The 22,531-nt window shown below is 47.6% G+C and overlaps 1 protein-coding gene across 1 annotated transcript in view; it reads left to right on the forward strand.

The window, feature by feature from the left end:
• Window positions 1–380: 380 nt before the first annotated feature.
• LOC118786321 (cytoplasmic protein NCK2) overlaps window positions 381–22,531 on the forward strand; it is a 66,561-nt gene continuing 44,410 nt past the window's right edge. Inside the window, exon 1 of the mRNA XM_036541465.1 lies at window positions 381–559. The gene's annotated coding sequence lies outside the window, so the exon portion shown is untranslated. The remainder of the gene's footprint in view (window positions 560–22,531) is intronic.

Below are 22,531 nucleotides of genomic sequence, written 5' to 3' on the forward strand. Positions count from 1 at the left end.
AGCGTGACTGTTTCAAACACGCACTACCTACAAGAATCAATATCATTTTAATGTTGTTGTGGAAAAACAAACTTTATCTCTTGTTTCAGGCACATAACGATATGTCCTTGTGGGGTAATTTTATTTGTATTCCTAGCAAACCTAAGAGCCTCTCGGGTGCACTGATGAAAGTGCTGCGATTTTACTTCTGATTGAACACTGAGTTATGTGAAAGAAAGCGCGGAATCCGCGGATCGTTCCTGACTCGATTCTTCTCTCTTTCTCTCCTTGTCCGATGCAACCCCTTCGTTCATCTCGTCTTCTGCCTAGTCCTGCTTTGGCAGCGATGACGTCACCGAGCAAACCAGTGGGTTGAGCTGGAGGTAGGGAGAAGAGCGAGAGCGAGCAAGAGAACGGGAGCGGAGTTGTCGGGCCTGCAAAAAAAGACCTGACAAAACAATCAAATCGGATTTCTTACTGTCAGGTGTTTGATCACAACGCGGCTTAATTGCAAAGAAGCTTTCTGCATATACGCTTTCCCTTCCCCGTGCCTGATCCGACCGGAGTTAGCAACACTAAGGTAAGAGGCGAGAGGAAAAGAAAACGAGCAGAACTGAGCGTAAAGTTGGCGTGGTCGCAGACGGGAGATGCGTGCGATGACCGGCTTTACTGTGCACGGCTTTTTCTGCCCTGTGAACTGGCAGATGTATGTGTCGGTATTTTGACGAGAGAACTAATAATTCTTTGGAACACAGGCCTAAACTGGCAAAGAAGTCCAACCGCGGTGTTACGTGCCCATGCTACTGACGGTCTGGGTTAGCCAGCGATCCTACACTCCTCTGCTTTGTGTGTCTACGGCAGTACAATAGATGTGGGATTTGATATGACGGCGATGATGGCGTTTTGCTGTTGTTTAGGAGAATTATCCGGTTCTGTGTTTGTATTTGTGGTTTTTCGTGGCTCGTTGAACTTAGCCAACATATTAATTCACGAAGCAAAACGCACCAGTTTTCTTAAAATTACGAATACCTGAACAAATCGTCGTTGGTGGGTTTTACAATGGAAACAAAAACGAATGCTATTGCAGGTAGCAACCTGCGTTGTCATTTTGCCTTGTCATTTTGTACGAGTTTCTCTGAATTGTTAATTTTAAATTATTGAGCATGGTTTTGAAAGATAGACTACGTTATTATTGCTTTCTTAAACTTGCGAGCGCATGCGCTACCATGTAACACTGATGGTATACATCTAATCTATATTCTCGAAAAGTAAGTTATTCATATCGTGATTACAGCAGTTACAGAATATCTTAATTTAGCTAGAAATTGTTGCTATCCCAAAGTTTAGGGAAATGGAAACCATCAGTTTCCACTGTCATAATTTTGCAAATATTTAGATTACGAGCTTTTGAGTAATGCGGTGCCCTCAGTGAAAATTTTGTCAGATTGTTACAGCGTTCAAACAATGTCTACTGGAACTCAATTAAATGGATACATTTCGTATTTCAGTATATCAACAACAACATGAAAAGTATAGTATCATTTACGGTTTCGTTAACTACTCAGATACCGTGTGTGTTAACTGTGAGATATGGGCTCGGTGTATGCATTTGAAGTAGTGGATTTCTGCGGTTATTCGCCAGTTGGCCCACTGCCATTTAAGTTAGGTTCTTTTTTTCTTAACATGCTTCGACTCAGAGAAATGCCACCGAAACGGAATCCACGCAGATCTTCGCTCGGGCGAATCTTGCATTAATCTTTGCAGCGAGTACCTGAAGTGGAACTGTCTGGAGCAATGCGGTACAAGGGTCCATCCAGGCTTCAACACAGTTTTCACCTGTCTCTTTAGCATGCGGTTGTTACTTAAAAAGCATAGACCCCCGGCCGTCTGGTGCTGTAATTGGTGTGCCATAAACAGGCGCAGCATCAGGGTGGCGGTCAATGACGCCAACGTTTCATTGGAATTTGTTTCCATCATTGATCGACTCTGTTGATAACACGAACAAATGACATGCTTTTTCCATTATCAAAACCAATTACGGTATATATACAGTCTAGCCTTCTGTTTACCCGTTTTTCCTTTCACGTTTTAGCCGTCAAAACTGCGTAGAGTGGCTCCAATCAGACTTGATTTGAGGTCTAACAAATTTACAGTCGGATCTGCTGAATAATAGCTCAGACGTTTCGCATATTATTTTGCTTGTATGAAAACTGACAAGCTCTGGGTCTCCATTGTGTATAGAATCATACGTAAACCATTACTGTGCATGAGTCTGCTTTTGGCTTGTCATTTCAGGTTTTCTTTTTTTACTTTAAGGAAACTTTGGGATTGCCAGGTGCATTCACCCATCCTATCATAGCAGGGCGACGCCCACTGATAACGTCACCAAGGGAACGCAGACTGGAGGACAAGGTTCGCCTTGCTGTGGTTGGCATGTGGAGTCGGCTGCTTGATAAACCTGTCTGACCACCAGGTTACTTGCATTTTCACTTGGTTCTCTGAATGGGATCTCTAGAGCCACATTTGTCTTGATATAAAGAGCTGGTACCTCAGCGCACTACTGTGCTCGCCCCTAACAGTTTTGAGTTTGTCGACCAGGACTCAAAATGTCCCAGGGGCGACTTCGTTTTCTGGTCAGGTTTATGATGGTGACGACTACAATGGCGATTGAGTCACTGACGCAGCTGAAATGAGTTACTCAAGAGGGACCTTTAGAGGAAAAAAAAACCTTTAGTTTTCCTTCAGGCGAGGAGAGTCGTAAAGGTGTCGTCAACAGAGAATTTGTCTGTTTAGTGTTGCTGTGCTGTGAGTCAGTGGTGGTTTTTACAGTCTGTGTTGGAAAACAGGTTAGTGAATATTTCTTGTCTCTTGTTCTGTCTTCATTTCAGCTCAGTTTGTGGGAGTCCCCAGGCCCCATCTGCAAACATTTACGGTTTTGCTTGTGTGTGTTTGGACGATAAGCTAAAAACATCACTGTTTCAGAATGCGTGCATTCAAGCCTTCTGCTCTATCTCTCTGGACCCTTTTTCCTTCTGGATAAGGTCTTCTCATCTGTCTGCTACAGCAGATAGTTGAAATCCAATAAGTCATGCATTAATGATGTGCCACCCACGGTGGTACAAAACAAGACCAGTTAAGGTATCGGCCTTCGTTAAGCGAATTGCTGGATTGACACACTCTGGATGCTAGCCCTCTCTGAGTCCACGATAAAGACATGGAATCTAAGACAAAAGACATGAAGATCCTAATTTAGGCACGTTTGTGAAATTTTAATGTTTGATATGTAACCTAAATGGACTGTGGGAGTCGTCAGCTCACCTCTGTAGTTATGTATGCTGTTTCTGTGTGACTGCTCCAAAGTGAACCCATCTGAGGTTAACGTCCAGTTCTGGGCCTGGAATCTGTCCCTGCAGAGCTTTTAATGGCTTGTAAAACTGTTTGCAGAACCCGGCTTTCATGGCTTCAAGCTGTGGGCCACAGCGACCACCTCTCTCGCGCTGCTTGCGGAACTCTGGAATCCGGTGTGCGTGCCGCAGCGATACGGTACCAGTCACCTACTTTAAACAAAGAGGCGCTGTGTGTTTTCACTCGGCACGTGTGTTTGTGGAAGTGTGCACACCCCCTTAACTGCCGAGTAGTCTGGCAGCCACAGTTCTTGGTTGTATGAGATGGAAGTTGTGCTCCGATTGAAGAGTGGTTTTCTATGGTGTGTGTGTGTGTGTGTGTGTTATAGTGTGAGCATGTGTGTTGCATGCATGTGTATGAGTTATTGTGTGTGCTCGTATGAGTATTGTATGTGTGTCTGGATGCATGCGCGTGTGTGTATAGCGAGTGTTTGTGTGTCCCTGTGTGAATGTGTGTATGTGTTACTGTGTGTGTGTGCATGCATTTTTTTGTTTGTGTATGTGTGTGTAGGCATGCAGGTCTCTGTCTCTGTGAGTGTGAATGTGTGTGTTTGCGTTTGTGTGTATGGGCTGCGGATCCCCCTGCTCTTTCTGTCTCAAGCCTCTCCTGTAGAAATGACCTGCAATCATCTTTGCTTCTGCTTCCCCTCTGATCACACATCTCAGATGTCAGAATCCTGCAGTGTACGTGACTCAAGAAGAGGAAAAATCTACCAAAATCATCAGTAATGTCAACTCAGAACCTATGTATACTTACCAGAAGCCCTTAACCACAGTGCTGTAAATAGCAAAAGTGTGTCACAGTTGGGTGTGCAACTCAAGTGGAGAGTAACAATGTCCCAGCCCAGAATCCATTGCCAGGACTGCTCCACTCTGCCACCCTGTTGCCCAGGGATGGTGCTGACTCTGAACACCTTGCAGAGCGTACCTCTCAGGCCTTTGCCAAATCTTAAAGTCTGAACTGAATGAGTGGAGCTACCATGTAGGGGCTGGGTGATATAGCCGTCGCAATATATTGAATAGCTATTTTTAGCGCAATAACAGCTATCCAGTATGTGGGGTTAGGTTTCTTCCCATATTTTTTTCCCTTTAGTCATACCTGATGCAGGAGCATCAAGTCCAGTGAAATGCTTCCGGGATCCAAGGCAGAAAAATATCACTTGTATCTATATGTTGGTTAACTTACCTATTAGCTTTGAAAAACACATAGCATATGTTTTCACTCTTTATCTTTGTAGCCAAGCGTTTCTATCTACCGCATGGAAGCAGCATAGTGCTGTTGCTGTGATATCAGCGTTGAATAGATACAAGTGGCATTTTTTTCCCCCAGAAGCATTTCACATGGCCTCAGAAAACTGGAGGTGTGCTCCCGCATCAGGTATGACTAAAGGGAAAACAATACGAGAAGAAATCTAACACCACATACTGGGGATAGCTGTTATCGCGCTAAAAATAGCTATTCAATATATCGCGACAGCTATATCGCCCAGCCCTACTGCCATGTACTATCATTGACCCACTAACTTGAACCAATGGTAGTGAAGTAACACAGTCTTTTGGTTGATTCAGTTGAGTTATTGACAGCATATGGCAGCTCCGCACATTATGAATTCTCAAAGCCTCTCTCTCCAGTCATAGCTGGTGACTTCAGATGCTCAGAGAACAGAAAGAGCAAGCGACCTTCATTTTGACGTTCTGACAAACAGCGCCTGAAGAAGATGCTGAAATGTGACATGCTTTTTTTGTGCAGATAAAAGCATTCTTTCAGTACTTTTCTGTGTCTTTGAGTGGTCTAGTGGTGTTCACAAAAAATCTACTTTGTTTATGCTTATAATTTTCAGTTTTGGCCCCACCTTTCTGGTAGTTCACTTGAGAGCAAGTGGCTCAGTTGGTGCAGGGGCTCTGTCTGGTGACTGCTGTAAGCTGTCATTCACTGGACATGTACGGTTCCACAGTATCAGGGTTGAAATGGCATCCTGTAAGGGAAGTGTTGGGTAAATAAATTCTTGGCAACTGAGCAGGACCAGACTGGGTTGTCACCTGCAAAAGAAAGCCTTCTCCTTCGTTTGACGCCTCCTTTGGCACACTGTGACCTGCAGTGTGTAAAATAGCTGTATGGGAGGAGAGAGCGCTCCTTGCCACAGAGCTTCCTGACCAGATGTAAAAAGTGTGGTGGTGGTTAGCAGGACCAAGAAAAAAAAACACAAATTAAGCAAAGTTCCACCAAGTATATTCATCTGGAGGGGTAATGGGCTGTTCCTTGCAAGCTCTCCCTGTCCACTTGTTCGGAGGGAGACACGAGGCAAAGCGGTGACCGTCTCGGGTTTTCGGCGGGCGGACAGGCCTGCATTTTTTATCAGCCGTACAGGAAAACGCAACCGTTCAATTTTTCATCAGAACCCAGTGGCTTGGCGATGATGGGGAGGAAAGGGGGAAAGGGAAAAAAAATGGAAGGAAAGGGGTCTAAAAATACATGGCGCTGGAAGTGTGAAGAACCTGTTAGCGAGAGGAGCGGGTGTAACGCTTTCATCTCTCTGTCCCTTGTTACTGTGGCTGGGAGCCGGTGGCGGGAAAGCAACCCCCATTATGAACAACGGCCCATAAAGCAACTAAGTGCGCTTGCTTCCTGGAAGAAAAACCTTGTTTGTCAGAAACAGAGGAAACTTTGACTGAGAGTGCATCAGATTCATTTCCACCATTGACAAGAATTTTTTTTGGGACGGGGGAGGGAGCAGGGCGATGGACACTTAAGGGATTGAATTATGGATGACACTAAATGATATCCGCATCTCTCACCATTTGGAGTTTTCGGGTTGAGAGGAAAAAAGCTTCCTTTTGTCTGACAGAACACTGTAGGAAATATCACGTCAAAATAGATTTTCTGGCTCAGGCCGAAAATTACTTTCCCCGACCTGTCTTCCTGCTATATATTTTAATCTGTCAAAAAAGGAAAAAAAAAAGACAAAGCGAAGCGGTCCAGATGGATGACTTCACAAATATGCAGCAGTATTTCATAAGGGCTTAAGATTGGAGAGTCGCAAAGGTTATGATGTTGTTGCTTTATAATCATTCTCAGTCTGGGGCGTTCATAAACCATGCTGCCTTTTAATATGACAGACTGCTGCTGGAGCTGCTGGAGCCCTTGAAGCAAACAGGGACGGGCTGCCGTTTGTGATGCAGGTAGTTTTCCAGGTGAACAGAGCAGAGAGACCTGTGGCTGTTTCGCAGGTGAAGGGGCTGTAGACCCACAGTGCTTTAATGGGAGATGCTGGAGGCAGTTAAATTCCTGCCCCCTCTCTTCTCCTCTCCACAAGCTGCACCAGCAATGGCACATCTACTGCAGTGTCCCCACCGGGCACATTACAGTGTATCAGCTGAAAGACTAGCTGGCACCGCTTTTGCTCTGACAAAACGTCCTGCCTTAGCGCGACGTGTCAGTTTCGGGGAAATCTGGGGGGTGCGTTCTGCAGCCATGTCTGTTTTTAATATAGTGGGTTTATTTGAGGATTTCAGTAACCCGCCACCTACCACGAGGTGAGCACAGTACCTGCTGGCCTACGGTACTTCCTGTCCAGGATTAGTTTGACAGTCCATCTGTCCAAGAGAGGGCTGGAATTCAGATGCCTCCGATTTGCTGGAGTTTCACGTCAGCTCCAGTATTGCCTTTATGTTCTGGTGACCCATGCTAATTTTCTGGTGTGGTCAATCATAGGATAAGGTGCGTTACCTCAACTAGATGCGTCTGTACTTTCTTTAATGTGTTTTTACATCACTGTTTCTCATGCAAATTAGCTGATGTGAACTATTTGCAAACTGCAGTGCAGACAGAGGCACATTTGAATTGTGATGGTGTTTGTAAAAGGCCAATAAGTAGGCCAGGGCCAGAGCTGTAGCGGGCTGAGCTGACACGGTTTAGGATGAACAAAAACAGCGCCAAAAGTTCACTGAGTTGGTCCTCAGGCTTGGACCACAGAGACTCCCTCATTACTGCCGAGCGCCAGACGAGGGAGGCCACTGACACATCCGCCATGGTAATCACCCCACAGGAAGCACTCATTAAAGAGCAATTATCCCTCTCTGTCTCTAAGTGAGGAGAGTTGGTTTTGAATTACCTCCTGAAATGGCTACTCTGAAACCTGCTGTGAGGAATTTGACACTGCTCCTGAGGGCAGGGGCCTCATGGGACATGGAGTCCAATAGAGTTTGATGAGTGTGGGGGTTGGCCTAATTGACCGCTGAGGTGCTCAAGGTTACTGGTGGCATTTTGGAGGGTGAATGCTGTTAGGGGTTTGATTTATTTGGCTGGAAGGAACCCAGTGGGATTGCTGAAGGGCTTCAGTAGAGACCAGTCTTCAGTTCGGCATACATGAACATGACACTTTGCTTCAATGCGTGCATGTGTGTGTGGTGTGTCTGTGTTTCTGTGTTGGTATGTTTGTGTGTGCACAGTTGTGATTGTGCATAGATTCTTGTGGGTATATAGATGTGTATGTGATTATGATATGTGTGTGTGTACGCTCAGGCATGCGCCCGAAGAGTAGTCGGATGGGGGGGGAAACAGCAGCAGGGCTATAGCAGAGAGAGTTCTGTTGTCTTGTAATCAGCTCAGCAGCAAGTTGACAGTAAGATTAGGGAAGATGCAGCATTATAAAGAAAGATACTTTAATATCAGCTTCGACACCTCTCATTACTGTGTGGGAATCTCTTATTCTTGGGTCTCATTCATTCTTATTTTAATGAATGATTCATCGCAGGAACAGGTGTGACTGATCTATGAGAGAGCGAAGGGAGCGCAGCAGATGAACAAACATATAAATGGATTACCAGCAGGAGCCCACAGCCAGAGGGTACACTGAATATATGATACATTCATTGCAATAATAAGCACAATATCCAACACAAAAATAGAATAAAAACTGAATGAATTTATTTAAAGGCTCTATTCAGTACAGGGAAAAACCTTTGAATGAGAGCACCTAAGGAAACAACGTGTCTTATGGGATGTTCAGAACATGCAAGATCCCACCGAACTGAAGGCGTAATAGAAGACGTGAAACGTAGGCAAATGAAGATGCAGCAATGATGCTGAGGAGTTTTTGAAGGCTTTGTGTCCTGAGGAGACGAGGCAGAAAAGGTAATACAGTACTGTGTGTTTTTAATGTCGGCGAGCAGGCCGCTCCTTCAGAGAAGGTCGAATCCTCAATCAAAGTTCCTCGAGACTCCAGGCAATCACAGTGTCCGCAGCCGGTCCCACATGTTCAAAGCGGCTGCCGTACAAACCCAGGCATTGTCCTGCCAGGGCTAATCACAAGGAGATTTTGTTGGTTGCACTCGAGGTTAATAACAGCTGTGGAAGCGTATCTGAAGTGATATGGACTGAACAGAGAGGCGAAGGGGGGGTGTGACGTGTGCCTGGCAGAGAGATGGCTTCTATTTAGGGAGAGGAAGGCTCACTTCAGTGTGTGTGTGCGCATCTGTATCTGACTGTGTGTCTGTCTGTATGCGTGTAGGTGTCTGCGTGTACGTGTGTTTGTCAGTGTCTCTGTGTGTCTCTGTAAGTGTGTCTGTGCGTGTGTGTGTATGATATTCATGGCTGGTGCAGGGTTGCTTTTGAGTTTCCACTCCCCTGCAGAGCGAGTGGTAAAGACATTATCTAACTCCAGCTTGCAGCGTCCCTCCTGTTTTGCAACCACTGTGGATGAAAGAAGCAAGCTGGCGAGAAAAATCTTCTGGTAACGGACAGACCAAACTTCATTTGACATCTGTCAACAAACGCAAAGACAACCAACATCAAAAACAAACAAACTGAAGGATTGAAAGCCGTCCCTGGTGTCCATTATTCTCAGAGAAGGGAAAAAATCTAAAACAAACAGAGTCAGTGGGTATAGAGCCACCATCTGTGATGTGTGAGTGAGCTGCTCCAGAAAAAAGAAAAATAAAAAAAAACATTGCCAAGCCTTTTCATCCAAACTGATCCAGTTAGTTGTGTTATGTGTTCTCTGTGTGTGAATTACCCTCATTGTGTCGAGGTTTTGCACCGTGTATAATTGTGTTCATTCAATTCCGGGTCATGTCTCAGCCAGCTGTGTTTTTGATTGCTTAGAGCTACATTTTTTTCCATATTTGCATCATGATGTCACAGCGCAGATCATGCCCCCAAAATGCCAGGTAGCAGCCGTTGAGAGTGAGCGATCCGCTCGATGTACACGTGCCGAATTAGAGCCAGTGTTCAGTGTGGGGCGAGATTTGCAGCAGCATGGGCGTATTAACGATGAGGTTTTCAGGGCCGCTGTTGATTGCGTCAAAGTGCGACTTTTCTCAAATCCACCCATCCCCACTGCCCATGGGTGAGACCAGAGGGAATCTGGGCCTACAGGAACACGCAAAACGTACCAGAAAATCACTGTTGTCGAGAGACGGGGGGCGGGGGGGCCTTGGGGGGGTTTGACGGAAGAATTCTGTGAAACAATCAGCAGGGTCCACAGACCGTTATTTGTTTGGTTTGTCGAAACCGTGTGTAAAACGCCGGCTGGCTGTTGCTGCTCCAGTTGAGTTATTGAAATGGGCTAACTGTGATGGATTGTGAATGGGACGCAGACCTTGTGGAGCTCAGGCCTACTTTTCCCCTTGAAAGGAAGTCAGAGTTCTTTCTAATGAAACGCACGGCCCCCTCACGTCAGTTCAGACCATGTCCATTCGTGCCAGCTAAGTTTTCTGTCACTGTCATAGAGATTCAAGCGCATGAGCTTCCATTTATGAAGGGACAAAGGCCACAGAGTTCATCTACACAGGCTGTCACCTGACATTCCTGAAGCTTCTGTCCTACCTTTCAGGTGGAAATCTTGCTAAAACACCTCCAGAGCCTGTACAAGGTGTGATGCAGAGGCAGGGACACTCCTAGATGGAATTCACAATCAGTTCACCCATCAGTGAATAAAGGGTCAGGGTCAGTCGTTGTAGTATAGGGATAGGATACAATGTGTGGCTACGCTCTCTCCCCAAAAACGCGTTGCGGGGCCGTGCCCTGGAGGGCGTGTGCAATGTTGCCCTGATGCCGCGGGCTTCCTCGTTCCAGGTGACAGGAGAAATGATGCTTACTACACAGTGCGGAGTAACCACAGGAAGGGAGCTTATCTCGGTCAACTCCAAGGAGAGGAAGTTTATTTTGTGCTTGTTACATTTGTTCATTAGAAGAAGGGACTGAGGTGCTTCTGTTTTCCTTCACACATGAGTGATAGTGATGCATGCAGTTTTCTGGCACTTCTGAGTGCCGTAGACACTGCTTACTGACATTGCTTACATTGCCTGCTTTGTGCTACCATGATGTTAGCTACCACTGCTGTCATTACTGCCGTGTCTACCACCACCTGAAAGGCAGATTTCCTGTCTCTCTGTGATTGCTGGTTTCCCGTAGCCTACGGTGTGAAAGGCAGATTTCCTGTCTCTCTGTGATTGCTGGTGTCCTGTAGACTGCATTGTGAAAGGCATATTCCTGTCTGTCTGTGATTGCTGGTGTCCTGTAGACTGCGATGTGAAAGGCAGATTCCTGCCTCTCTGTGATTGCCGGTGTAGAGTGCAATATGAAAGGGCTGCTTCCTCCATCTGTGGCTCACAATATGGCCTCGCATCTGTTCCTCCCTAGGCAACAGGAAAGGACTGCACTGACGTTGGCACCACAAGCTGTTTTTAAACTTTCATGAGTCTGTATCACCTGTCCTGGCCCACTTTCACTGCAGTTGTAGGATTCAGTATCTCTCCTTCCTTTTCCCTTTCTCTCACTGTCTCCTTCATTTCTGACTCTTTCTCTCTCTCTCTCTCTCCCCCATTATTTCATTCTCTCCCTCTCTCGTTCTCACTGTCTCCTTCATTCCCTTGCTCTTTCTCCTCTCTTACTCTTCTTCTCTCTCTCTCTATCTCTCTTCTCACTCACTCTGTTGTAAGTGCAGCCAGCTTACTGGGGATGTGATGGATCTTTAGCCAGGTTTCCTCCACAGCTTCCATAATGGCCAAAGATCAGGCTTTTTAGAGATTATAGATTATTGTTGTGAGCCACAGCTTTTTGGCTTAGGCTTGATCCACTGGAGGACAGCACCCACAGTGGAGTTATCATCCTAATGTAGTCCTGTCTGCCCAGAGGTGTCGGGGGTGATGACAGGCTGAGGGTGTTCTGGATTGACCAGCGGGGAGTGACCCCATCCTTGGAAATGAGCAGTGCGTTTTGGCTACAGAGGGTAGGATGTGTTGGGCCTGAACCAATAACGGGAGTCCCCCCTCCCCTGTCCTGCTTTCACCCTCTGCATGGTCCGCATGGTAGCTGAGGGTGAACGGTAGTGGACCGTGGTGCAGAAATGGCTCACTGGCTGAGCCACTAGCCTTTACTGTTCTGTGCGACCGCAGCTCAGTTTGAAGACGCGAACCGAACCACATCTGCTCCAGGTCAGGTTCTCTTCCACCAAACAAAGAAAGCAGAGATGCTGACAACCAATCCAGATACTGATGTGACTGGCTGGATGGCTGGTCTCTCACTCTGGGCTGTCTCGGCTAACTGGGCCAATCAGAGTGTCCACGGGGTGACTGACAGGAGCTGTGTGCAGTAAGGTGCATGTCTGTGATCAGTTAGCGCATCTAAAACCCCGCCCTCCATTTTCTGGAAGAGTATTCTTGGCAACGCTTCTGTGGAGGGAGTGATTTCATTTGCATTTTGCATGTAATGAGAAAAATGCCTTACGTGATTACCAGGGACACGGTCAGCTGGGTTTAGATAATGGGGTTTGGAGGGATGGGGTCCTGGAGTCGGGAGAGGCTTTGTAGTATGATAAGAGTGTGTGCTGATACAGAGGCCCACAACACAATGGATGCGTGTTAGAAACACTGTCCTTTAAAGGTGAAAGGGGGAGGGGGGCATTGAGTTTCCCCATGGCCCACTGTGGTATTTAAAAAATAAACCTTGCGGGAATTTGGGAGGATTTTGTGTGGTTCCATTCCCTGCTGGGGCAGTACCTTTGGGCAAGGTATTTAACCCACAATTGCCTTTGTAAATATCCAGCTCTATAAATGGATAAAATTGTAGCTTACGTAAGTTGCTTTGGATAAGAGTGTCTGCTCAATGACAAAAATGTAATTGAATTAGGAAAGAGCTTGGAGGCGAGAGAGTAAGTGTCTGGACAGGAAGAGGAGTCTAATCGTAGGGACAGTGGAGTAGGGAGTACAGTGAGTTTCCCTTTCGATTTGACCAGGTTAAAAATGGTTATGAATCGGCTGGTCAGGGATCAGGGTTTTTCCTGGAAGCTGAAAAAGGGGAGTGGGCCCAGGTCTGGCCATCACAGTCTTTTGGTTAGCTGTGACAGATGAAGTTGCAGAGAGTGTGTCTGTAATCCCTGTAGAGTTCCACACACCAGAGTGCTCTCAGTCTCCTCCCTCACCTTCCAGGCCTGCAGGGGAACACGAGGGCAGCTCTGACTGTTGCCCCCCTTCCCCAAAACCACATTTTTAGAGAGGGAACAGTAAAACCGTTTTAGTGTGTTTGCTGTTCCCTAGTAGTTTTCCTTGCTGGGATACTGTAAAATCATACAACACTGCAAACATTTTCAGCTTTCCCAAAGATGGAAGACTCCTCCGTGGTCAAAGGCTCATGCATTATGCACCATCGGCTCATTTTTAATTAATTTCTTGTGTTTTTTTTTATTTGAATTTCTGTTGGTGCTTTGCAGCCGCCTGGAGCATCACAAGACAAAAGCTCTGCAGGGAGGGGATGGCTGAGACTTGTTGGAGTGACTGAGGGGGGAATTTTTTTTAACCAGTAAACCACTGGTCCCAGCAGGCTGTTTGGAGATGGTTAGAACTGGGCTTGCCAATCAGACTCTGAGTCATAACAGCAGGCTTTCGGAAGTGCCGAAAGCAAGCCCTGCCTACTCTTTGACTCCTTTACCAGTCTGGCTGTTGCATCCCTCACATCCAAAACGAGAAATCAGCGGTCGAGGGGTTAAAATGTAACACACAGCACAAAGAGCAGCACACAAGATGTGCTGTCTGGAAAGTGCGAAGTGTAGTCTTATAAAAGAGGGTAAAAAAAAATTTAAAAAGAAAAAAAACAATGTTGACTGTCAGCCTCATATTCTCCTACAGCAGTCAGGTTTGGTTTTATTGAGTTTAAGAGCTTCACTATATTTCACAAAGGAAAGTTTGTTTTAAATCCTCTCAAATCCTGGCTCACCTCTGCGTCTGAGGGAAATTGTTTTGTGCCGCGGAGCTGGGAGTCCGTATCCTGTTCCAGCAGAGGTGAGCGATTAGAGCTCTCTGCTGTCTAATGTGACATAAGCCGCCGAGGATGATCCAGCATGCCGCAAAACAATTTCCCCCTGCCGCTCAGCGCGCCCGTTAATTCAGGAGTGGGGAAAGCGGCCTCGAGTGAGGTGATCTCCCCATACACAATTTTAAACCTCTCTCTTTGTGTTATCACCGCTGTTCTCCTTTTGCGTCTCCTCTTTGGGGCTGAAAACAGGCTGTACCTCTCCCCCTTGTTTGTTAATGAATTGGCTGGTGGTGGTGGTGGTGGTGGTGGGGGAGACTGTTGGGGGGTGAGGCTCACGGAAAATTCCAGTCAGCTTGTGGGTACGAAGGGGGTCTCTGTTGGGCGGGTCCGTCTGTGCCTGGGTGGGAACGGGTCGTCTTGTTCCTGGCAGAGCCGGGAGGCCGATGAGGTTCCCTCTGCGGGGAGCTTTGAAAAATGGCATTCTCCCACACTTAGAATGTGCTGAGTCGGCACAGTGCCCTCAGCTGCCCTCAGATGGGCGGGGGGTGTTGGCAGAGGGTGGCGTTTGGGAGGTTGGCGAAAAAAATGAGGAAGGGGGAGGGCTGTAATGACAGTGTCTCAGGAAAGAGTGCAGACCCAGACGTGCTTGATCTGTTACGCAGCTGAAGGAAGACAGTCTAATCCTGTCCACTGCTCACTGGTGGCGTCCTTTGACCTCTAGCAGCCCTGGTGAACCCAGTGTACAGGACAGGGAAGGTAGGAAGCAGCCTACGTTTTTCTCTGGGCATGTTGTGATAGGAGATAAGCTGTGCTGAGGGTGATCTGTGCTGGTCAGTGTGGCTTCAGCTTTGACAAAGGGGCCAAGCCTGTGCAGGTCCAGGGCCTGGTGCCAGACGCTGGCGCCAAAACACAGCCCGAGTGGGTGGCCAGGGTGGCGTGCTTCAGTGTCACGGTGACGCCAAATACCCCTGGAGAGGAGCGGGAAGAACGCATTGGTTCTGATGCCTTAATCACGCCCTGAGCGGCCAGTCTGTTGGAATGTGGGGGTGGACGCAGTGGCCTGTCTTTTCCCCAGAGTGACACGGTCCTGCCAGTAAGGCCATGGAACGGAGGCTTTGCAGCTTGGCTGTGAGGGAGCTGTGGAAAAGGCTAAAGACAATGCCCTTCTCCCTTACGGAAAATCAGCGATTTCCTGTGGCTCGTGTGGTCCATTTCTCCAGCAGGGCCAGAGCTGGTCATCCCCCTCACCCCTACACCCCCCCCCCCCCCCCCCCCGGCTCACTCCAGCAGCTCCGGGCCAGAGAACACAGGGTTGTGTGCAGTGTGCAGTGCCACAGCAGGACCCCCGGTTTAAAGCGGAGAAGTTTAATGGCTTTGAAGGGAGCTGTGATGTCGATGGGTATAGTCAGGAGCCACTCAGCATGGCTGTACCCTCTCAAGGGCTCCATCCAGCGCGGGGCAGTTTTTTAGACCGCTGTCCTGTGGCTTTCCAAGCAGCCCGTTTCACCCTCAGAAGCATGTGCTGCCGGTGTTTTTACCGCTGCTGAGCAGAGGCGGTGGGAGAGAGCCCGTGGAGTGGCCGGTCAGTCCTGCGGGGTCGCTGTAGTCATGTCTGTGCTCTCAGGAAGCGTTAGTGCTCTGAAATTAGCGGGCAGACGGCGGTCCTTCCAGAAAGGCCTGTAATTTCAGGGCTCTATGCTGCTGCTGGCTGGTCCATGATAAGTGATCATTTGCGGCGGTTTCTGGTCCCCCCCCTCAGGTTGTGTTAGATAATGCCCTGCTTGGACAAGCGAGTGGAAAATAACTGAGGGAGGGCAGTCTACACATGCCTTGCAGCCACATTCTGGGCTCTAAAAACTTCAGAACTATTATAAATGGTATTATTAAAATCAATGCCCCACCACACCTTGCAGATCCATGGCCTTGTGTTTTATCTGAAAGAGAAACCCCGGCTGCGGTTACTGGACAATCTGGAAAAGATCGTGCTGACAGCTGTGTCTCTCTTAAGGCGGGAAGTGATGTTCTCTGCGACCCAGCAGATTCCTGTACGAGAGAGTGGTTGTGCCTTCGGTCGAGTGTCACATTCCAGCCTGGGCTTGACATGGAAGGCCTGGCGAACACCGAAGCCTTTTGCAACTCTGCTGGTTTCTGGCTCTGCTGCTGGGAGAGCAGTGTGAGGTGGTCTGGAATGAATTCTGCTTTCCTGTCTTGCCTCACATAATCATGAGTGCTTTAAACAGAATGCCTGTCACATTACTCTTGGCCTACCGCTTTGAAGTGAGCAGTGTCTGCCCGTGGGAAGAGGAAGTGGCTACTTTTGCTTTTCAGCTTTTGCCTTGATATAGTTACTCCATTAGCCTCCTGGACCTCCTCTGTCCTCAGTCTGTTCTGTTTCTTGTGTGACAATGCTGTGGGAGGTTCTGGCTCACACCACGCCCTCACTCAGCTTCACAGACCCCACCCCCTTTGAGCAGACCTTACGATTGGTTCTTGGTTGAATGGTCCATATGGCGGCACAGTGATTGACAGCGTGTGTTGGCTCCACCCCTTGTGGGGGTCTCTCAGCATGGTGATTCACTGACAGCATTAGCAGCCAACTCAGGAGAACATATTCTCTGCAGCTCTGCAGTCACCAAAGCGGAAAGTCTGTCTGTGGAAAGGCAGTAAGCGTCACACTTTAGAGAAAACCCAGGAGAATGATATGGCTGGACTTTTGTTTTTTTGTTGTTTTGTTTTGTAGCCATTTTTTCGCTGCATGACTGGTTAGTCCAACTGAAGACTTTCTCAGCTCTTTTGTCCTTAACTGCCTTTAGTTCTTTAGAGGACCATTTGAGGTGCCTTTAATGCAGTGGTGTTATGGAGCAATGTGGCCGTCCTGGTGTTAAGGGTACTGGAGTCACAGCAGTAGGCCCCTTCTGAGCTCCTCCTCCCAGCTGTTTTCATAACCTTTCCCCCCTTCTCTTCCTGTAAGGGCCCTGGGTCGCGTTTGTGGAGCTTTCGGTCAGAGGGGTGGAGCACTTTGGTCGAGCGCCCAGCGGTTCGGCGCCCCCCCCCCCCCCCTTCTGCACCGAGTGACAAACGACTCCCCTTTCACCGCAATATGAAAAGCACAAGTGGGAGCAGCTGAGGCGTTGTTCCATGCCGCTGCGGCCTTTGCCTACATTGCCTGTGAGCCCGAGATCCAGCGCTCGCCTGTGGCATGTGTTTAATAAATAAATAAATAAACCCGGGGGTGTGGGGACGCCCGTGTTAATGGCTCCCATCAGCCGGCAGCGCAAATGAAGTGGAAAGCAATTAGCGCGCGCCGCTCAGAGATACGGGCACAGAGCGCGCTCTCCCTCCCACGCGGGGACGGTTGGCCGCCTCTGCACTCCATCCGCCTCGCTGGGGTTTCAGAGATGCACCCTGACCGGTTAACAGGCAGCAGCGTGTCGCCGTGGTCCTCGGCCGGGCTCCGAACCCAAAGCCTGGCGGTTTGATTCCCCGGGAGGCCGCGGCCGTGACACCCTTGGGCGAGGTGCCTAACCTGAACTGCTCCAGTAAATATCCAGCTGTGTACAAGGATGACTCACCGCCTGTTCTTGCTCGTCCTTTTGAAAGAGCTGTTGCCCACGAGCAAGAGGTTGCAGTCAGGTGCACTCAGAATTTATGCTGCTGTGATGTATAGAGAATATGGTATCTCGCACCAGTCTATAACAACTGTAGTAACAACCAGGGATGAATCCAAACTTTTTAAGAATATTTGAATAGGAGTTCACCTGTCGTTATTGCTGATCAGTATTCAAATGCTTGTTAATTACCAAAACGATAATAAAATGCTAGTTTTACTGTATATCATCCAAATGCTTAGATGTGAATCAGAAATATCATCATGTTTCCTCCCTAAAAGCATGAGTGAGTGTGTACCACTTTAAAGTGAGTCATTATTTACTCATCCAGTGCTTAGGGGAAAAAAGCGTGGCTCTGGAATGTTTGAATATTCAGATAATTGAAATGCATGTCCCTAGCAACGCCTGTAATCTGCTGGTCTGGTTTGATGGGCTGTTTAACACCTGAGGAGGCACGCATACCGCTTTAACAAGATCACAGTCAATATTAAACCCACAGCAGGCTGTGGGCGATTTTGGTACAACTCCCATTTTATTCCCTCCTTTCACATTCAAATCTGTGCCTGTGTTTTCTGTTCTCTGAGAAACATGTTGGACTTGCCTTGCTTTCAATCTGAAGTGAATGCTTTCCTCTCCCTTTGGAAAAGAGTAACACCCCTAGCTTTTTCAGAGATGTCTGTAGGAGACTGTAACATTGGGGCTCTGGATGTTGTTGACTAAAGGCCTTCTCTAGTCTGCAGGGTAGTAGAGAGAGCCTGCCTTTGTGCGTCTGTTATCTAAAGCGCTGCTCCCATTTAGCCTCGGTGGCCTAGCCTGAAGGAGCAACTCTATGGGTTGTGTTTTTAGCTGGAGGACCGTCCTTCTGAAGTCAGATTACGTCAGTGTCACAGGGGAATTAGTGTTGCTTCCTGAGGTGTCATGGAAGGCTGCCGAGCTCCTTGTGATTCATGTTCATCCCACATGAGAGCCATTCTCTGTCACTCACAGGAGTGGACCGACAGAGTTCCAACTATGAGAATTCGCAGTTTCAGCACCATGTGTCCATGCCCGAGCTGCCTACAGTGGTGTTGTCTGAAAGGAGGGAGAAGGTAGCCCCCATGCCCAGTCAGAACTCCGCCTACAGACAGCGTTGACGAGCCGCAGGATCTAGGAACACTCTGGGCTGGCGCTGCATTACCATAGCCCTCCCCATGGGTTAAAACAAAGAACTGATCCGCACTCTCTCGGCACAGGCAAGACACTCCCCTTACCCTGTGGCTGCCCTCTCCCCCATAAATAAGGGGTGTAAAAACAGTGCTTGCCATGTGGCCTTCTCTCAGCTGTGCCCATCCTGTTACTCTCACGCTTCACCGAATAACCTGTAATTACAGCTCACTGTTTTTTACATCGCAGACATTTATTTTATCAATTTAGCACAGCGTGGTCCCTTTAACACCTCACCCAGTAATACAGTATGCAGTTAGCTCTGCGTAATATGATCAGAACCACAGAATATTCTGGATAATATGAGACTGCGCTTCACTAGAGTATCAGCCTTCCCTAGGTATAAGTTGTCAGCTAAATAACGTTTTGGAAGGAACACACCCAAACCTGGGATGACCTCTATCTGCTTTTGTGATCTCTGCATTGTAATTTGACCAGGGTATGGAAAAGGGGACACGACACTGTTTCAGTAAGGACACACGGCATGAAATTACCTTTGCTCTCCGAAACATGTAACCTTGGTGCCGAACGCCTCATGGTACTTTTTAACGATGGAGAATCTCCACACCAGTTTGCGGTTTGCAATCTGATCGGCTATGCTCGTGTTTCTCCTGTCAAAGTTAAGCACCTGGACGTGTTTGCGGTCAACATGGTACCCCTCAGGCACAGCTTCCTTTAACTGTTCTCCATCTGGAAGCTTGCATCATCTTACAGCTCCAGGTAGAAATGCGTGTGTAGTGCATAGCTGGCACTAATCCAGCCAGGCCATTTCAATGAGGGCAGCATTAAGGGGTAATGGTATGGAGCTGGGCTTGTAACCAGAAGGTTGGAGGTTTGATTCCCAGATGGGGCATTGCTCTTGTTCCATTGGGCATGATGGCTAACCTGAACTGTCTTAGTGAAAATCTAGCTGTATACATGGATAAGTGAAACCTGCAAGCTGTGGAAGTCACTCTGGATAAGCGTGTTTGCTAATGTAATGTACTAAACACTTTTCCCATGGCTGCCCAGATTTGTTTAGCCAAATTTAGGAAGGGAGCGGACTCTTCCCCCGTCTCTCTTCCACCTCAACAGGGCAAGAAATGTAGCTGCAAAACCAAAGCAGCATTTTCCTTGTCTGGCTCAAGCTGGAAGCCTTGGTCCTGAATGCCTCAGTTAGCCTAGCAGCCCCACCAACAGCAGACCGACTTGTGCAGGTCCTGTTGCTGGAGGGCATTGGTTTGTTAGGCCTCCATTCAGTCTCCATGATGAGCTTCACCCTATGCTATTGATTTGCTTAAGTGATCATTCATTCGGTTTCCAGCAAAACAATTTTAGCTAACTGCAGTGGCCAAAAAACCCATGTGATTCTGAGGAATGAAAAACTCAAGAAGGACCCTCCTGCATTACATTACATTACATTACATTACATTACATCACATTACTTGCTTTCTTCTTGATCTTGATTTTATCATTGCTATTACCTGAACCAGGACCTGAGTACCTCATTTTGTCCCCTGTCATGTACAACACGTTCTAGAATGACAATAAAAACATCCTTATCCTTATCCTTATTACTTCATTTAGCAGATGCACTTACCCGGAGCGACTTACCAACAAGTGCATCACTATGCTAATATAATTATTGCAAAGTATTACAAGAGGTAAGTAAGATACAAAGTTAAGTGCTAGGCTAGTGTAGAGTGTCTTTTTAATGAAAATAGCAATTGATAGGATAGATGGACATAGATAAGGAGGAAGGTAGGCTAACTAGCTCACACTCACTGCTGGAGAGCATGTAGACCCAGTGCAGCTGTGGCGGTGGGTTCATAGCGGATACAGTTCCCAGCACTCCAAGCGCGCACATACACACAGATGCGCACACACACTCTTTGGTCATACCCTGACGGCCAGCTTTACAGGAATGCCTCAGGGACGAGGACATTGTAAAGTGGGCACAGTGGGGTATGTGCTTGGCTTCCATTACCTCTATGACACGGCCTTCTTACCCTCTGGCGTGCCTCAGCCGCAGTGCACTCTACTGTACTGTGTCACCTGTCATTCACATGCAGGTTTATGCAGGTGCAGCAGGCAGTTTATTTTATTATTAATGTGCTGTTAATGAAATTAGTTCTTGTATCCAGCACTCTCATATCCACAGTGACGCAGGAGCATGTGGGTCAATTTATCCACCAAACATATGAGAGCCCTTGACTCTTAGGCCTCTGACACTGTAGCTTCAGAAGATGCAGGCATAGTCCAGTGGCAATGGCAGTGTTCCCTCAGCTGTCACTCAAAGCACAGGAAGGGCCAGAGGTGAGCCAGGTGGACATGACAAGGGGCAGGGCTTTTCCTTTTGCGGGTCAAGATCGGCCTCTGAGAATGCGTGATCCGTGAGTCCAGAGATAATGCATGAAATGCATGAAAAAAAAGCTCTTAAGTGTAGCCGAGCCAACGACCGGAATGACTGCAGATGCAGCTGGGATGAAGCTGCCCCCTCTGCGGATGAAGCCGGAGCCGTAAGACAGCAGCACTGTGTGTGGAATTAGTCACATTTGTGCTGATTTCTGGGTAAGCCGTCGTGGGAGGCAGTGATGTCCATATCTAAAAATAACCGCTTGAGAAATGGCTGCGTCATTTCGCAAGGTCGTCTTTTTTAGACCGCCACTCGAAACGTCACATGATTTGAAAGGTGACTAGTGAGAAACCGATTTGGAAAGGATCTGGAAGCTTGCTCCATCCCAGCGTATGAACGGTGACCTTATGGTGGCTGTGGGCACTCTCTAGAATAATGTCTGTGTGGTGCTGATGACGGTTTGGCGATATAAGCTGTGCATTACTCCTTTTATCTTGACTGTGTGGTTTGGACCATGCGGGTCTCCTCTGAAGGGCCTCACATCAGGTTGCACTGGTGACTGAACTGTTGAATGCTGGGAAGATTTAAGCAGTCAGTGTCACAGAATGTATTAGTGATGAGAGCATTTAATCTAATTTCAATTAATTAATTTAATTTAATTACCAGAATGTTCAACAGTCACGTTTTGATTTCTTGCAGTGGTATTGAGGTGCTTTTTAAGGACCAAAAAGTCCAATTGCGTTATTATTAATATTCATGAAGGAAAGCCTTCCAGAGGGAACTGTACAGATAATTAGTTGATCATTTTCCTGCCTGCATACCGGTCTATTTTCAGAAAGTCATTGTTTACACGGAAGTGGTGTTTCATAGAGGGCTTGAAGGAAACAACAGGGTAAGATTATTCAGTCTCCTAGAGTTGCACTTTCCAGAACATCCCAAATTAGTGCGGTCCATGTCTCCGACCGTGTCTGCAAAACAACAAGCTACATTCGGCTCTGAAGGGCCCTGGAGGGGGTGCGTGGAAGCCTTCTCATGTTCCTGCTTCTGCCTGGTCATTTGGCAAGGGGGGGATGATTGGAGTAGAGCACCTCCCTGAGAAATTCTTCCCTCAAAGATGCTTGCGGTATCTTGTGACCCCTGCCCCTGAGTAACATCTCTGAGTTTGTAATGGAAAGCCTGTGAGATCCACTGTCAGGGCCATTTTACTTTAGACCCAGATGTGTCTGAACACTTTGGTGTGCCTTGCACGGGCTCCGCACTCCAGCCCCTCCTCTGTTGTTGGCTCTTTGAAAGAAAAATGAACTGGGCTGCTCCCCCTGTGGCTTCACCGTGTGGCCGCATCCATCTGGCATCATCTGTGGAAACTCTGCCGGTGTCTCCCTGTGTGGATGGCAGCCACAGCACCCAAATGTACCAATTAAGTCATTAAAGGAGCAAAATACGTGGGAAGGATTTCATTGGTCTATTTACATCTCCTGCGAGTGTGAAATCAATGGCATCTGCCCTAATTTCAAGTGTCCCCTCCTTGAACTTCACTGCTGTGTATTTTAGTGGTAGGTAGCTTGATCTTTTTTTTTATCTTTTTGCAAGAGAAATGGGTTCAGGCCTTAAAGGATTTGTATTTCACAGAGTGGTTAAGGGAGCTTTTCCATAATGCCATAGCTTTACCTGGGCCTCTGCCTTATAGTCTCCAAGAAACAACATGCTCATGTAAAACAACAACAGCACCCGATAGCACTCTACTCACAGT

The sequence above is a fragment of the Megalops cyprinoides genome, chromosome 11 (genome assembly GCF_013368585.1).
Source record: "Megalops cyprinoides isolate fMegCyp1 chromosome 11, fMegCyp1.pri, whole genome shotgun sequence".
Lineage (NCBI taxonomy): Eukaryota > Metazoa > Chordata > Actinopteri > Elopiformes > Megalopidae > Megalops > Megalops cyprinoides.